The 11,928-nt window shown below is 35.5% G+C and overlaps 1 protein-coding gene across 1 annotated transcript in view; it reads left to right on the plus strand.

Annotated features, from left to right (window-relative positions):
* Positions 1-11,928, plus strand: part of LOC121739160 (serine/threonine-protein kinase SMG1) — a 152,950-nt gene that overhangs the window by 101,568 nt on the left and 39,454 nt on the right. The window lies entirely within an intron of this gene.

The raw sequence follows: 11,928 nt of genomic DNA on the forward strand, positions 1-11,928 counted from the left end.
TGCCTAATTATGTATTAGGAGCTTGTTATTGCAGAGAGAATCAAAATAGGGGAGGATCATGCATCCTTATAAGAAAGGGATTACTGTGGAATGAACTGCAAGATATATCAAAACAAGCAGTAGAGGGCTCATTTGAATGTTGTGCGGTAGAAATAATAAATCACAATTTAGTTATTGTTTGCTTGTACAGAGTACCTAAGCCATGCAACCTAAGTAGCTTTTTTAATAAACTAGAACAGCTTCTCACTTATTTGGTAAAAAAGAAAAATAAGTTAGTTGTTATCGCAGGTGACTTTAACATAGATATATTAAAAAACAACTTTGTTACATTAGATCTAGGGTGTACACTATCAAATTATAATTTTAAACTTGCCATTAATGAACCCACAAGAGCCAGTAGCCAAACGTGCCTAGATAATTTTGCACACAATATTACTAGACCATGCAAAACTGAAGTGATTGAATTGGCCCTATCTGATCACTCTGCTCAGATTATACATTGCCCGACAAAGCAAACACCTGTTATAAAATATTGGCGAATAAAACAACGAGATTATTGCCCTGAAAACATAATAAAACTAAAAAATTGCCTAAAAAACTTAAGTTTTAGTGATGTTTATGAAATTGAGGATGCTAATCTTGCTTATGATTGCTTTATGGAGACTTTTCAGCTGTTTTATAATCTTTGTTTTCCATATAAAATAATCAGAATCCCCATTAATAGAAAACCAAAATGGTTGTCCCGCGGAATAAAATTTGGATGTAAAAAGAAAAGAAAATTACTATGGTTATTTAGAAAAGTACCTACCCCCCAAAATAAATCAAATCTCATAAAATACTCAAAATTATTAAAAAGAATCATAAAATTAACTCAAAAATCTCAAAATAGTTATAACATTAAGATGGCCAAAAATAAGTCGAAATCAATTTGGAATATTATAAAACAAACTAAATACAATTTGCCAAAAGAAAATATTTCTGAAATAACGGTAAACGATTGCACATTAACTAATCCTACAGAAATAGCGAATAAATTTAATGACTACTTTATAGATAAAATTGACCCCATCTTGGGTTATGGTAAAAATGTCACAGAGAATATAATACCCTCAGTAAACTCAATGTTTATTCCTCCTAGTATACCTAATGACATTCATAAAATTATAAATAGTTTAAAAAACACTAAAAGTGTAGGTTATGACGAAATTTCAACAAAAATTATAAAATCTGTCGCTAATATTGTTTCAGGTCCTTTGAGCCACATCTTAAATTTATGTATTTTAAATGGTGTGTTTCCAGAAAGACTCAAAATTTCAATAATTACACCTCTTTTTAAGAAAGGTGACAAGAAAATATTAAAAAATTACAGACCCATAGCCCTAACATCAGTCATATCAAAAATTTATGAAAAGTACATTTATAAATATCTCTACAATTATTTTGAAAAGTGTGATTTTTTTTGTAAAGAACAGAAAGGTTTTAGACAGAATATTGGTATAAATAGAGCCATTTTTGATTTTTTGAGTACAGTAATGAATAATATGGATAGCGGGAATCCAGTATGCTCAATATTTTGCGATATGACCCAAGCATTCGATTATATTGATCACAAAATACTCTTAAAAAAACTAGAAGCATATGGTATACGTGGAAACATACTTAGGCTCTTAGAATCATATTTGACAAACAGAAAACAGTATACAGCAATAAAACGGTTAAATTTAAAGACATTACTAGAAGAACTGTATCTATCTGAAATGAGATACCTCATTTACGGTGTGCCACAGGGTAGTGTTTTGGGTCCCTTATTATTTTTAATTTATATAAATGACTTTCCTAAATCAATTAAGAAACCATTGACATTATTTGCTGACGATAGTACTGTGACTATACCCTGTGACATTTTAAATAATTATGAAATTGACATTAATAATATATTGACATCTATTATATCTTGGCTTAATAAAAATAACCTAAAAATAAATACTGACAAAACTAATATTATGCACTTTACACAAAGGAAAGCACCACCAGTAGTTCATGTCCACTACAAAAATAATAAAATCAATAATGTAAATAATACAACATTTCTGGGATTGACAATAGACAGCAAACTAAATTGGAAACCACATATAGAGCAATTAGCCAAAAAAATAAGCAGCTGTTCCTTTGCTCTACGTCAATTAAGTTCCATAATAAGTACAGATGGAATATTATCTGCGTATCACGGTATGGTTGGTTCACTACTACGATATGGCATAATTTTCTGGGGTAACTCCTCTGATAAGGACCTTATTTTCAAAATGCAAAAGCGATGCATCAGGGCAATGTTTAGCCTGGGAGTGTTTGAAAGCTGCAAACCATATTTTACCAAATATAAGATACTGTCACTTCCATCACTATACATATTGGAAATACTACTGTTTGTTTATAAAAATCAAGATCTGTTTCCCAAAAATTGTGAATATATAAAAAGAAACAGACGTGATGATAATAAGTTATTTACCAACTGCTATAAAACATCACTAGTGTGCAAAAGTATACTGGGTATGTCAACAAAATTATATAACAAACTACCTGTATCTATAAGAAAAAATGGTGATAGTAATATTCCTACTTTTAGAAAAACTGTCAAAGATCTGCTTATGCAAAAGTGTTATTATAGTGTTGAAGAATATCTGAATGATAATAATATTGACATGCAATTGAAATTAAATTAATTGACTCCTGTGTTATCAGACTTTTACAGTTTATATGGCGGTAGATTCCATACCAATTGACTTAATGAAATTAATGACATATTGCTTAGACTATTTTAAATTTATAAAATTTGACTTATTTTATTTTATTTTATGACATTTTTATTTTTACATAACTAAAACTTTACCTTTATGACATTACTTTCATTATGTACTTAATTTTGCATGCCCACAGAGGCCTATGTGTTGAACTTGATATAAGTAAAATATTTTAAGACCTATTATTGTAACACACATATGCAAAAATAAATGAATTTGAATTTGAATTTGAACGGAGTTGCGGGCGTCATCAAGTGCAATATAATTATTCACTATCTAGCATCCAAAAATATTGTATACATCTTAATGAGGTCCCTCTTCACGTTGTGATATGAGGGATAGCCATGATTGTGCATCTATGATGCTTGCCCGATCAAAGTCGATCATAGACGCATGTGCACCTCTATACGTAGATAATGTACCAACGTAAAGACCGCATAAAACATCACCTTCCGCATTCCAACTACCGCAAATAAATAAAAATGTATTCAAACATTGTGCGCAATTGCTCGGAGTCTGTAATTTAGCTACTAGTTTGACTATGTATTGCATAAACTACTAATCTGATTATAATATACTCAACTTTATACGTGGGAGAGCCATGCTTCGGCACGAATGGGCCGGCTCGACCGGATAAATACCACTTTCTCACAGAAAACCGACGTGAAACAGCGCTTGCGCTGTGTTTCGCCGAGTGAGTGAGTTTACCGGAGGCCCAATCCCCTAACCCCTACCCTATTCCCTTCCCTACCCTCAACTATTCCCTTCCCTTCCCTACCCTCCCCTATTACCCTATTCCCTCTTAAAAGGCCGGCAACGCACTTGCAGCTCTTCTGATGCTGCGAGTGTCCATGGGCGACGGAAGTGACTTTCCATCAGGTGACCCGTTTGCTCGATTGCCCCCTTATTTCATCAAAAAAAAAAAAAAACTTATCTTATGTGATGTGTCTATTTAAATCAGTAGTTTAGAAGGAAGATTCTATCGACCCGTTCATTACTTATTATTGACTATTACATTGACCGTGTAAGGTCAAGTTTTGATATTGATCACGGCTCACCGAAGGTGAGACCTATCGCCTAAATTATTCACCGGTCGGCGGTGGATCAGGGTGTTTATGTTAATCGCCGTAATCCGTGTGACGTGATTATATCAGGGGCAGTAATTCGCTTACTGTGATAATATTATGTCGGGAGAATTGACCTTGGTAATGTAAAATGTTAGAGGTTTAACATTTGGATTTTATATTAGATATAGAAACCTACTTTTCATACTAAACTTGAACCTTATAATTTCATTGAATTGTATTATCGAATCGTTCTTAGTCTTAAAGTGACTTCAAAAACGTTTTTTTAAATAAAATTAGGGGACCAACGAGCACACGGGTCACCTGATGAAAAGCAACTAACGTTGCCCATGGACACTCGCAACATTAGAACTTAGAAGAGCTGAAGGTACGTTGCCGGCATTTTCGTTGCTAGAAAAATATTACCAAGCTGAATGCCCATTTAAGGACGCTATCACAAAAAATATTTCAAAAATTAGCAGGTCAGTACGAATATCGACGTTAAGGACATTAAAGGAGTGAGCACACTGAGGAGTGCCGGGGCGCATCGCAAAAATCCGCCTCCATACAATTTGTATGCATTATGTTGTAGTCAACAAGTCGGCTAAACGACGTATAGCCGTGTGATTGAATGGCGTTGTTCAGTCAAAGGGCTAGCTGTTTGATCGAACGGCTATTTAAACCAGTCGGCTGCGACATATATATATATATACAAGAATTGCTCGTTTAAAGATATAAGATTCAATATCAGCTTATAAATGGAAGAGTTATTTATTTTGATATAAAATATTTAGCTATTCGTACAGAGGATTATATTTTAAGCAATAATTTTTTTGTATATTTATTTTCCTTAGTTCAGTGTATTTAGCTAAATGGTACCTAATCAAACCCCATTTTTTTATCTTTTGCGATTATTGTGATGGTTAAAACGTATTTATGTGAAAATTTTGTATGCGGCTATAAATTTTTTATAGTGTAGACGTGGAGATGAATATATTATCTTTCATTTGAAACCAAAATATCCTCGCAGTGTGACTCCTAATTCTTTAAAATGGTACCTGAAAATCGCTGATATTTGTGAAAAAATGTGATAGCGTCCTTAATGCCAAATATTTGATATTTCCAACACCCAATCAGCTTTTATCTTAATTCCTGGATGTTTTTCTGATAGCAGGCTCTATTTCATAGTTTGTAACGTTGTTATTATAAACAAAGACCTCTTTCCTTTTACAGTATACGATTTGGTCACTCTTTGACACGTCCAATTCGTCTCGCCACCTTTTTTTGGGTCACCTCTTTATAGAGGGTGTAAAACATACCCAAATTTTTCAAGTGTAGAATGTCAAGACGTGTCAACGCAGAAATTAATTATAGACGAGGAGTATGCCTTTAACTCACTTGATACCCAAACCTACGTAGTAGGTCAATGAGGGGCATTCGACTTCCCCTGGGGTATTCTTAATTGTTTATCATACGAGTGTTTCTTAAAAGAGCATGCTCTCTCTTTTATTTATACGACAAAGAGAGAAAGGCTTGGTAGGGGCGAGGAGTGAGCGGTTATTGGTATATCAATATAGGTTTTATACGTGGGAGAGCCATGCTTCGGCACGAATGGGCCGGCTCGATCGGATAAATACCACGTTCTCACAGAAAACCGGCGTGAAACAGCGCTTGCGCTGTGTTTCGCCGAGTGAGTGAGTTTACCGGAGGCCCAATCCCCTAACCCCTACCCTATTCCCTTCCCTACCCTCAACTATTCCCTTCCCTTCCCTTCCCTACCCACCCCTATTACCCTATTCCCTCTTAAAAGGCCGGCAACGCACTTGCAGCTCTTCTGATGCTGCGAGTGTCCATGGGCGACGGAAGTTGCTTTCCATCAGGTGACCCGTTTGCTCGTTTGCCCCCTTATTTCATAAAAAAAAAAAAAAAAACAATGATTAGCAGATTGGTAGATCGTTTCTCTCGCGGGATCCGTACATTTTTCCCACGACAAAAACTATCCTGCGTCCTATCCTGTCTCTCTAAGTGTATCCGTACTTTTCATTTAAATCTGTTTAGCCGTTTAAGCGTGAGGAGGTACCATACTGATATAAACTTTTACAAAATGAGTAAGGATGCATTTTATTTCAAATATTGTGCACATGCGCCTCTAGACCATTCCAGCCAGCGATCCTTAAATTATGCGCGGCCTATATTCACGGTTAACCTTAACCCGACGCGAGTGGGCACCTAAGTGGCATTACGCAGGCACAAAGGCGGCGTGGAATCTGAATTAATTCAATATTAAATAAGATGGACCCTAATCTCGACTGAGTTTTTGGGACACTCTCCCCTTGCTCACCCGGCTCGGCCGACGCTAAATATTTAATTTTAGTTCGCCATTTTCCTAATTTGGCTGTAACTTAATTTAAAGGAACTAGGTCGAATATCGCTCAGCATATTATATTCAGTGCTATCATCACATAGTCGAGGGCACAGTATAGCAATATGACATATCCCTACAGTAGTGAAACGAATGTACTTGCGCAGAGCAACGGAGGGGTACCCGCGGGGAAGCGGGCGGCGCGGGCCCGCGTACACAAACTCGCGGCGTTTGTATACCTCTCCCCACAGGGGTGACGTTGGCGCGTTGTCTACGAATTTTGTGTTGTAAAACGATAACTTATCTTATAAACAATGGGATACTATAATAAATGTTCAGTGTACGGATGTAAATCTGATTTAAAAAACAAAAAGGATTTAAATTTTCATAAATATCGGCTCACAGTTTACACTAATATTGTGTTGGCCTTGGCGGCAATTATTTGCATCTCTGTTTTATTGTTTACGTTGTAAGAAGAGTAATAAATTAAAAATCTGTCAAATACCCTGTTACATACTAATAAGTACCTTCCTAGCTAGGTACTAGGGTTGTTGAGGAAGTGATTTTGAGGAAGAGGAGGAGGAAGAGGAAATTTCACTCGCAAATTTAGAGGATGCGGATGAGGAAGAGGATATTTTTTGAGGAAGAGGATGCGGATGAGGAAGCGGAAGAGGAAGCGGATGAGGAAGAGGATGATAGGAAATTATAAATACTAGCGGACCCAACCCAAAAGTCTTTGTCCTGTCTGTACATAACTAGGTACATAGGTACATTACACAAAAATTAATTAAAAGGGCATTTTCCAGTGGACCAAACTATGAATCTAAACCATTCTCAAAACACACACAATAAAGAATCATCAAAATCGGTCCAGCAATTAAGGAGAAAATTAATTTCAAAATCGACGATCAGACCGAATAATTCGTGTAGTTTTGAAAGGTGTCCAGATGAATATACTAAAAGTCCCCGAGGGTGGGGCAAGAGCAAGGTGGGGTAAGGGGAGGGGGGGAAAGATCTCTTTTTCAAGGTTTTCGCTTGTGACTCTAAAATTATTTAAAATATCTCTTTAGTGACTTCTACATTAATTATCTACATTAAATTTACTATAAATTACGTCCAAACATTTTTACTGTACGATCATTACTTTAGGAAATACAGAGTATTAAAAGGGTACGCTCGCACTGTTTTCCATTCAAACGTATTCCCCAATTTACCCTGGACTATGCGTTTAGACAAATGATTTTTATACAATACTATGATCTGTTAAAGCTACGTTAGATTTTTTCTAAATTTACTAATTAAAAAAAATATGTCCCTTAAAAATTGCAAAAAATTAATGCCCCGTAACCCGCCAATCGACCGACCATAAAATAAATTTGAAAGATGTTTACGATAAAATAATTATAAAGAAAAAACTTTTTGAAAAAAGCTTTTATTTAAATAGTCTAAAAAGAAGAAAATAAATTTCTCCTTAAAAATCCTACTCCTCAATATATTGTACAATTTGCATGATAATAAAAGCTTGTCGCGCGATTTGTAAATAAACTACATATTATGTAGTACCAATTTAACTGAGTAATTAATATTATGTATTTTTTTATAAATTTATCAAGTACTTACTGATAGATTAATAAGTCTCGCGACAAGCTTTTATTATCATGCAAATTGTACAATATATTGAGGAGGAGGATTTTTAAGGAGAAATTTATTTTCTTCTTTTTAGACTATTTAAATAAAAGCTTTTTTTCAAAAAGTTTTTTGCTTATAATTTATTTTTTGTTTTTTAGTTATCTCTGGCTAGATTTCTGCATGACTAAGGCCCGATTCGACCAAACTTGAAGTTACACCAGTATAACTATCATGAGAATAATTTTACTCCTTTAATTTACTCTAGGGTATTATCGTTTGCATTTTACCAAGTTACTCAAAGAGTATGAAATAAAATGTCAATTATAGTTCACAATGACACCGACCGTGACAGTTGAACCCTGTTGTGCAACTATTCTCAGTTTAATATTAACTCCATCAAAATAGCCCGTGTAAATATTTACTCCCGTGTTCTACTCCTTATTCTTGGATTAGAAGTTGGAAAAACGCAAAACCAGCTTACTCTTAGATTAGGAGACAGTTATACTCGAGTAAAATTTTACTCCAGTTTGGTCGAATCCGCCCTAAAAAGTAAATTTTCATTTAACAAAAGTGACCGGATTCAACCGAGTATTTTATGAAACCCGGCTGTCAGTCACGTCATTTCACGTCACGTCACGTGACGTCACGTAAAGTCACGACATGACACGACACGTAACGTCACGTCACGATGAGCCCTTTCATTTGATACCCATATTGCAGAAGTGCATTAAAATAACTATTCCCTTATCTTGGATGAGCCGCCATATTAGATGTAGAATGACATTAGTTTCGTTTTTGAGTTACTCTCAAAAAGCCCTTCCATTTAATATCCATATTGCAGGACTGCATAGAACAATAATTATTTCGCCATCTTGGATGGTCGGCCATATTGGATTTAGAGTGATGTCACATACCAAATCGTGCATGGTCATCCAAACTAAACGCGTATGCAAAATTTCAGCTCAATCGGTTAAATATATCTACTTCAAAATTGAGTTCCAAAATTCCACCGTAACATACATACTTACATACATACAGAGCAATTTAAATAAAAGCTTTTAAAAACGTAGTGGAATAGACTCATTCTTCCTGAAGATATTTAAAAAGAATAAATTTAGATAGGATCAACTTTGAAGGAGGAATCACGGGAATGCGTTACCTTCATTAACTGTACCTAGAGACAGATACAGTAAATCGGCGTAACGTAGTCCCCTGATTCCTCCTTCAAAATAGAGTATATCTAATTTTATTTATTTTTTATTATTTTCAGGAAGAGCCTTCCCCCCCTCCCCCACCGCCGGCTCTTGTCCCGCCCTCGGAGACTTTTAGTATATATTCATCTGGACACCTTTAGGAACAACTGTACCAACTTTAAAAACTACACGAATTATTCGGTCTGAATTCCTTAATTTTCCCAGGCTAAACATACACAACAACGCACACAAAAAAAAAGATGAGTGAATGATACAATTCTCTGGCTCTGGCGTGTGCGTTAATACGCGACGCGCATGCGCAGTGAAATTCCTCATAAGTTCCTCTTAAATTTTGAGGAAGCGATAGCGGAAGAGGATTTTTTTATTTTTATTTATGAGGATGCGGTAACGGTTGAGGAACCCAAAATATTGCGGAACTTCCTCATTATGAGGAAGCGGAAGAGGAATCCTCAGCAACCCTACTAGGTACACACACCAAGTGTAACATTTTGTCCTTTGGACCGCCCTTACCGCGCACGTAATAAGAGTTTTAACCAGGGATGTTAGACGGCCACTTGGAAATCCTTGTATCGAGCTGGCTGAAAACTGGTATCGGAGACAGAAAACTGGTACGCCTGTGCTCCGCTCCGGCGCTGATGACAAAATGTGTCGGAAGTCGCATCCCAATGGAAAAAAAATAATATTTTAATTTCGTATACTGTTAATAGAGGGCAGTAATCATCGAACGCACAGAAGAAATATCATTTTGAACTGCATTATCTTTTTGATATTATACTGCATAATTCGGGTATAAAATGTAAAATATATTGAAAAAAAAAGATAAATGATTCATAACGAAGATTTTTATAAGAAACGAGGGTTCGTTTGCTTAACCAAACAATGGAAAAGAAGTCCGAAGTAAACAAATTGAGATTTCGAAAAAACATTTTTACACACAGCACAACTGTTTATCGAGACTGCTTACTATAAAAAAGTTTTATATTATAAAGGAAATCTGATTGGAATGTTTTTTACATGCATCTTTGAAATTTTCCGGTTATTTTATATGGTCAGTGTATTTTGGTCGATCAAGGGCCAATCTTGGTATTTTTGCGTACAAGAACCAAGTAGTCTTGGTACCATCAAGGAAGTTGATTCCTATGCAATTGACAGACCAACGTTATTTGGTCGAATATGTCAATTCAATGTTAATTGTGATCTGTCAGCTGGGTTTGACGTAACGCAACCAAACTACTTAGGTCCCCGATTTGCATAGGAATCAACTTCTCTGATAGTACATGGTACGTGGAACCCAAACCTGGTATGTGTACCAAGAAAGAAATTAGTACATCTGACGTCCCTGGTTTTGAAGTGCTTCTCTTACACCTGACGTGTGATTAATTATTGGATATTTTATATATTCGAAATTTCGAATGCGTCTTCATTGTTAATCCTTCGATCGTGATTCGTAGATCCTTGGAAATCTATTGTTATTCTATTGTGTCTTCCTCACCGGTGAGCTTATGGGGCTTGATGGGTTAATTACATTTTTAAATAGAGAACTACAATCATTTATAAATAAAGTTTCACGTAAATATCTGGCAGTACGACATAATATGTAAATAATAAATATAACACGCTAATTAAACAGATTAAATGATAACATTTGCATTACAAGCACAATATTTTATTTTTATTTTATTTCCCGTTCCGTGGCAACCCTGGCATATCTGCTCGGTACCTGTCATCGGTTGCGGCATCGTGCGACATCAAAGGCGTTTCGTTACTGTAGGGACTAATATTGCTATACTGTGGTCGAGGGTCAGCTATGACACGTTTTATTAACATTTAAACACGTCTATATCCTTGTATTAAATTTTGATTTGGTACTTACGTCCGCAAATTTTGTTGCCTGTTTAGGAGGAAATTCTTGTATCGTGCAGGAACAATCCTATACCCAAACAAAATTTAATAATAATCAGTTCAGCCGTTTAAATGTGACAAAGTGACTGACACCATTTTGCGTTTATAAAATTATTGTAGATATGCCAATTTAACTTTAGAGCTATAAAGTTGATCCATATTATAAGTTGTTCGGTAGTACAAGAATCTTAATCAGTATTTGTATATTCTGAATGTAATTTGCACTTGAATATTGAATATTCCGTCGATGCATTTTTATCAGGAGCTAGATATTCCGCGGCGGTCGGGGAATACTAAAATATTTCTCAAGGCGTCTTCATACGCGACAGCCGCTTTATTATCTTGTATAGCGCTTATCAATGATGGGTTTGTTGTCAATTATCGCGTAGAACAGCTGTCATATGTTACGAATTGTGTATCAACAAATCAACAATTATTATTATCCAAGCAGCAACGTCTGCACCGAGGTGAATGGAACAGAATGCTTGTTGGAGTTTGTGTGGCTTCTTACTGTAATTTGTTTAGCATCGACATAGCACATCGCCCTTAGTGGCAAACAATGGTGACTTTAAAAATGCCAACATTTAAATTTTATTTTACAAGAAGTCACTCAAACTCACACTCAGCACGCAACTATTCAGTAACATCATCGAGAACTTATACTTTTGACACGAGTCGAAAATGTTCCGAATACGTAGAATTTCATTTTTGCACGTAACCGAAAATTGGGATGTTTCCCGAAATTCACTATTTGCTAAACATTTACTATTTCTACGATTACATTACATACACGGTTTTGCTATTAATTAATGCGAATTCTTGGTGGTATCAAAATTAATGATGCGAATTTCAATGCACCAACCATTTTCAGTTACAAAGGATCTTTGTATGCATTCAGCGTTATTTTAAACTGCAGCTATTTCAAAGTTGAAGCAAAAAGCGAAACGTGCTAGTCGGGA

This window comes from Aricia agestis, chromosome Z (genome assembly GCF_905147365.1).
Source record: "Aricia agestis chromosome Z, ilAriAges1.1, whole genome shotgun sequence".
In the NCBI taxonomy this organism is placed as follows: Eukaryota; Metazoa; Arthropoda; class Insecta; order Lepidoptera; family Lycaenidae; genus Aricia; species Aricia agestis.